This window comes from Cryptomeria japonica, chromosome 10 (genome assembly GCF_030272615.1).
Source record: "Cryptomeria japonica chromosome 10, Sugi_1.0, whole genome shotgun sequence".
NCBI classification, from domain to species: domain Eukaryota; kingdom Viridiplantae; phylum Streptophyta; class Pinopsida; order Cupressales; family Cupressaceae; genus Cryptomeria; species Cryptomeria japonica.
Genome location: NC_081414.1, coordinates 131,310,731 through 131,318,041, shown reverse-complemented (window position 1 = coordinate 131,318,041; position 7,311 = coordinate 131,310,731).

The window sequence follows — 7,311 nt, the reverse complement described above, 5'->3', positions numbered from 1 at the left end:
GGGCCTGCCAAATTTTTGAAAAATGCTGACGTGGCGATGACGTCAGCATGTCACTGGGTTAAATTTGACTACTATATGATCGTCGCAAAAACTTCGCCTCCCTGTTGATTGGGCGCCCGTACTGTACGGACTGCTGACGTGGCAGATGATTGTGCAGGTGACTGTGTGGTCTGTACCGTACGGATTTGCTTACTGGGCACTGTATAGTGGCGTACGAAAAAGCTGACTGGGCAACTCTACGTGGAAGATGACTGTGCATACAGGCAACTAACTGTGTAAGGTTTGTACCCGCGGGCCAGTGGCCGCCTGCCACGTGGCAGGCGCGGGTCCTTCGGTCTGGGTGGACGCCGGTGGAGGGAGCTGTCGACGGGCCCGGGCGCTGCTGGAGGTGGTAGAGACCAGCGCGGCAGCAGGTGGAAGCGGCCGAAGAGGGGACGCAGTCCGGACGGCAGCGACGGGCTCCGGAGGGAACACGGCCGGAGCGTGTAGAAGGCTGCGGCGACAGGACGCGGGCGGTCGGCGGGAGGAGCCAGCGCAGCAGTGGCGGCGTCGTGGCGGACGGCGATGTTTGCAAAGACCGAGGACAGGAGAAGACGGGCGCGGGTGGCGGCGCGGGAAACAAGGCACCGGCTGACAGTGCTGCAAACCTGCAGACGCAGTATGGGCGTCACCGGGGGGGGTCTGCGGACCCCCCAAAAACTTTGTTTTTTTTTTTTTTGATGATTTTTTTTTTCTTTTCGAAATTTTTTCAATTTTTTTTTATTTTTGATTTTTTTTCAATTTTTTTTTTGACGAAATTTTTTTTTGATTTTTCAATTTCGGAAAATATAAAAAAATTTCGAAATTCACACAATAATAGTAAAATTGGTGAAAAAAAATTTCTCACCAAAATAGGCCGACTTTATAACCAAAATTCATGGAAATGGCCTTTTGGACGCAATGGCGGGGTCGGATCTGGTCTAGGACGCCTCCAAAAGATGCTACTCCTCAGATCTGCCTCTTGACATCGCAATAATGCCTCTTCAAGATGAATCAATGAAGCCCCAATGGCTCTGATACCATGTGAGATTTTGCCAAGATCAAGAGCTCAATGAAATGTACAAAATAGAGACATAATATGGGACAAGAATAAACTATATTCTCATCAATAGAAAATGATCAATAATCACAATTCAATAGTTACATACAATGTAGATGAGCTTGCTTATATAGGCAAGGCTAGGGATATGTGAGCACACAAACATGACATGTGGCTCAATAAGAAACAAGGGTAGGTAGGAGAAATAATATAATAGTCCACATGAGGTGGATCACCCACTGAATGTGGAGTGTAACAACAAGATCAACACCATAAAAGGTGGAATTTCTCCTACACACACTATCCCAATGTGGCACAAACACCCAAGTGTCTCATACCCAAACTACTATGAAATGCATTATCCTAAGTAAACTTAAGTAAGTGTAATTATATCCAAGATGAATAATTATTTACACCAACAAGAAGGAGTAGACTTACGACTTTCTATTTTAGGAGGATATTCTTTAGGAACAACATTCTCATGGGTTTCCTCTTTAGGAGGGTCAATGGGAATAGTTGTTGGCATATTAGAAGATAAAGATGGAATATAGTTTTGAAAGGTAAGTGAAACAGAGGCATGACCAACTGCTGCAATTTGACATAAGTGCATAGCTTCAAGATCAACCTTGATTGTAACTACCTAATTGTTAGCAACGAACTTAATAGAACCATGAAGGGTAGAACTAACTGCTCCTAAAGCATGAATCCAAGGTCTACCCAAGAGAAGATTATACGATAAAGGTCTAGGCATAACATGCATCAGGGTTGGAATAGTAACTGGTCCAACCTTTATAGGCAAAGTAACATTGCCCAAAGTGGTTTTACCAGTACTATCAAAATCACATATGAACATAGAAGATTCTGAAAGAGAATTTGAATCCACTTTGATTTTGGGCAATATGTCTAGACCACAAACATTGAGTGTTGAGCCAGTATCAATGAGAGTTCGTCTAATGCCATCATAAACATAAATGATTATCATTAATGAATCTACTTGATTTCTAACTTTGAGGGGCAAGAGTGTTGGCAATTGACACTCATCTGATGGATACCAATGCATGTATAATGGATCAGGGTTGTCATTGATGGCAACTCTTCATGGAAATCCTATCTGATAGTTATGGATTTTGGTAGTCGGCAGAGTGAGTAGTTTGATAATCTGTCACCGATATTTCAGGATAGCAGAGCACTTTTGGTCTGGAATGTTTGAAGTGATTTCGGTAGACAGATTTGTGCATGGGATGATAGGGCCAACATGCAGAAATCATTTTGACATGATTTGATTGATCTGCATATGTTTTAGAGATCCAGTCTAAGCCGACACTTGGGTACATAGTATATTGCATAATATTGATGGCCGACTTGATGACTGTTTCATTTTGTAATTGTGGATATATATGACCGATGTAGAAGATCTTTTTGGTGTGTGATATGAGTGAGTAGCGATCAAGAAACCTATTTGGCGCAGTTTCACGTGCGCACTCTTGATCTGGTAGCTGACTAAGAAGCAGAATAGGGCAGAGATGTAGAGCAGTTACAGTCAGACTTTTTGCACTTAAGCAGAACTCATCCAGGCATTTTTTGATGCTATTTTGGAGTTCAATCATTGTAGTTATCATTGTAAATGATCTGTAAGTCAGTGTGACTTCCATATTGTAATTGAACCTTTGGTTCTAGGCAATGTTCCTGAATGCAAGTGTGTTCCCCTTATGTAATATTTATGTACTCTTGATCACAACATATGAATATTGTGGGTTCCAATCCCACCGTGGTTTTTCCCTTTCTGGGTTTCCATATAAAAATCTTGGTGTTAAGATTTTGTGGTTGATTATCTTGTGTTCCTACATTTTACTTTCTTGCATTTGCTTCTGGTGGTCTGAAAATAAGTTTGAAATTTTATTTATTGGTAGAACATTGATTCACCCCCCCCCCCCTCTTAGTGTTCCTTGATTCCAACAATTGGTTTTAGATCCTAGTTCCTCTGAAGAAGCCTAACTGCTTGAGGAATGTCCGGGAGATTGAATCAATGGATTCCAGTTGGCAAAAACAACTTTGTGTGGCACTTGAGGATCTTGATGCAACAAGAAATGAAATAAGTTCCTTAAAGAGAAACTTGAATGCAGTTGAAGACTTCATTAAGGATCTGAAAGAACAAGTCAACACTTCAAGCAAAAAGAGGAAAGAGTTGATGGACAAGTTGAAGGAGAATCAAGAGAAAAGCATTGAAGACCAAAGAAAAATTGAAGAATGTGAAAAGCTTACTAGAGAGAATCTTGTATTGAAGAATGAGATGCAATCCATTGTGTTGAAGTTGACCGAGGAGATTGAAGACCGAAAGAAGAATGAAGAAATTTCCACTCAATCATTGAAAGACAGAGTCATAGATCAGATGAATGCTACAGACTTACCTATGAGAATGATCAAGTGAAGCTTGAATTGATATAATCAAGGAATGATGATCAAGAACTTGAGAGACAGATTGTTGCCTTAAGAGATGAACTTTCTACTGCAAATGAATACAAAGACAAATTTAATGCTAGCTCAACAAGGCTTGATGAGATGTTGGATAGTCAGAGACATGGAAAAGACATGCGAGGACTTGGATATGAAAAAGGAGAATCCTCTGGATTTGGACAAAGCAATGCAAAGCCTAATCATCAGAAGAGAAAGAATCCTCTGGTAAGACAACCTAATGCTCACAAGTTCAACGGTAAATGTTTTGTGTGCAATAAATTTGGTCATATGGCAAGTCAATGTGGAAATAGAGTCAATCGGAATAACTCATCATTCACCGATCAATGTTACAATTGCAATAAGTATGGTCATAAGTCAATTGAATGTATAAGTCTCAAGAATGTCAGATTCAATGCGTGTAGTAGATTTGGCCATATGGCTAATCAATGCAGATCTAGAGGAAATCAAAGCAATAATAGGGCTAGTCATAAGAACAATGTTATTTGCCATGCATGCAACAAAATTGGTCACATTGCAAAGTATTGCAGAAACAAGAATGGTCCAGTAAACAAAAACAAAACTGATGAAAAAGGCAAGGCAAAGGTAGAAGAGATCAGGAACAAACATGAGAAGATGTGGGTCAGAAAAGATGAATCCAAGGCAGCCAGTGGATCTGCACCCAAATCTGGTGTAGGATCTTCATCTCATAACTAAGGCATTTGGCCCTTAGGGGCTGGCATCTTCATGCAAAATCTTGCAGAACCCCTAAAGAGATCTGTGATCGATCAAGGTTGATTGTAGATGCTTGGAGATGTTTATCCAGAATTTATCATACCAATCTTGGAATCTGATGGATTGAATTATGATGAACAAGACATTTGGTTGAACTTTACAATTGTATTTCTTTCAACTTAAAGTTAGGGTTTGCAAAGTTAAAAAGGTCAAAGTGTGAACCATTTCTCACATTGTGAGCGAAGAGTTGAAGCTACAGAGTGAGGTGAACCAAATTTCAAGGCGATCTAAAGGTTTGAGGTGATCCGATAAGAAGTTCTTGTGCATCCGACAAAAGAAAAAGGTATTTACCGAAGCATATTCATCCTTTGAACCCTAAATTTCTTAAATGGCATCTTCTTCTGTTGATACACCTTTGGTAGTAGAAATTTTTGAACAAGCAAGGCCACAATTCAAAAGACATCCATTTAAATCTATTGAGGATGATCCCAATGGTGTTTTTTTGTCTGTGCCATACGGAGTTGTACACATTGATGATATTAGTGCATACTATGAAAATATTGATGATCAAAGGGAAATTGAGGAAGTTGTTGTGTTGCATTTGCATAACTTCAACAAATCATTAATTGAGTTAGAACGTAGCATTCCAAAATATCTATATAACATTCTTGATGCTAGAAGGCTAAATGCAAGCTAAGTAGATAAGGAAATGAGAGAACGTGAAATGCTCAATGTCAGTGCTTGTATTTCACAAGAATAAGTTGATAGACTCATGGATCAAGCCAACAAGAAGGAATTCCAAAGAAAAAACAAAGTAAACAAGCTTATGGTTGGTAGGGTTGAGGAAGTCAGAAAAGAAACTAAAGAGATATGGAAAAAGTTCTTAAAGAACAATCGGTTTCCAATCAACCCCAATTATGATGGTGACTCACAGAAGGAAGATACTTCCCCTCTAGAACTATAGACAGGTGCTTTGGGTAATCAGAAGGATGAAATTTAGACAAAGGCCAATCTGGGAGATTAGGACAATATAACCCTTGATGCAAAGGACAGTCAAAATCCTTCGGTTGACAAGGACAACCCGAAGATGGTGGAAGGGAAAGTTGAAGAGGCCAAAGAGACACCAAAAGATGCTAATGCACTAAGTGGTGACACCGACGCAAAGGTTGAAGAAAAACAAAAGGTTAAAGAAGTAGCACATTATCAAGAAAAAGATGCAGGTAAAGAGGAATCAAAGAAGGACAAGGTGTTGGATAAGGCCGAAGAGGTGGATAAGGGAAAGCGGAAAATTGATGATGTCCCGGAGATCATGGCAATTGACACACTAAAGAACAAAGGGAAAAGGACTTTTCCACAAATCTCCATCAATTTTGATGGACCTCTTGACATCAGACAGATGTCTCGAGATGAAAGGTTGATGGTTGTTGTAGCAGTTCAGGATCAAGCTAGTCAGGACTTGGTTAAGTCAGAGAGTGAGGACAAAAAGTTAATTGAGATGTATGTAAGTGTTTTGAAAAAGGTGGTATCAGAACTGCAATTAGATCCAAATTATAACCCTTGCGGCAAGCTGTTACAGTTGATCAACAATATCAGTACCAATTTTGAGTCATTATAAAAGGCAACCACCAAGAAAGTATTGGAAAAATTCAAGGAGGTGTGTATGCAGACATTCCGGAAGATGATTGAAGATGACAGGCTCAGATTGAGCAAAGGACTGCAAACAATCTCCAAGGCATTGAGTGAAGGAGGAAAAATATATAAGTCATGTCTCATACTACCCAAATTCACATCAAATATAGACAAGCAGATCAGTGTTTTCCAGGGCAAGCTTGATGGTATATCTCAGTCATTTGATTCCAATGTAGCCCTTACCAGTAGTATAGAAGGCAAGTGATGGCTCTAATTGATCAAATCTTGAGCCTAAATACAAAAAAGGACAGAATATTGAGGCGGATTTGTGAACTTTGGAACCTTATTTCCCCTCGGATGGACACCATGTTGAGCAACAAAGTAGATTGCATGAAGACAATGGCACAACCTATTCCGACAGACTTGAAAGATGTGAAAATATATGCTTTTGTTTTCAGTGCCTTCATTACAGTTTTAGACAACTTGAAGAATGGGCGGGATACCCACTTAGGATTTTTGAAGACTCTTTTTGCAAATATCTTCAAGTATGTATAAAATATCTGGTATATACCCTTGTTTATAAGTTTTTGGGCAGCAACCCAACTTTGGCATTGTTTTCAAAGGGGGAGAGTAGAGTGAAAAATGTGTAGAGAATGATACAAGTTTTTTATTTTTTGGTCTAAGGGGGAGCCTTAGAAATTTTGATCTGGTATACAGGTGGACTCAACACTTAGTCATTTTTCATGAGTGTTTCCATCAATGCCAAAGGGAGAGATTGTTGGTAATTGACACTCATCTGGTGGATACCAATGCATGTATAATGGATTAGGGTTGTCATTGATGGCAACTCCTCATGGAAATCCTACATGGTAGTTATGGATTTTGGTAATCGATAGAGTGAGTGGTCCAGTAATTTGTCACTGGTATTTCAGGATAGCAGAGCACTTTTGGTCTGGAATATTTGCGGTGATTTTTGTGGACAGATTCATGCATGGGATGATAGGGCCGACATGTAGAAATAATTTTGACATCATTTGATTGATCCACATATGTTTTAGAGATCCGGTCTAAGCCGACACTTGGGTACATGTTACATTGCATAAAATGGATGGTCGACCTGATGAATGTTTCATTTTGTGATTGCGGATATGTATGACCGATGTAGATCTTTTTGGTGTGTGATATGAGCGAGTAGAAACCAAGAAATCTATTTAGTGCAGTTTCACATGTGCACTCTTGATCTGGTAGTTAACTAAGAAGCAGGACATGGGAGAGTTGCAGAGCAGTTGCAATCTGACTTTTTGCACTTAATCGGAACTCATCCAGACATTTTTTATGCTATTTTGGAGTTCAATCATTGTAGTTATCATTGTAAATGATTTGTAAGTCAGTGTGACTTCCATATTGTAATTTAACCT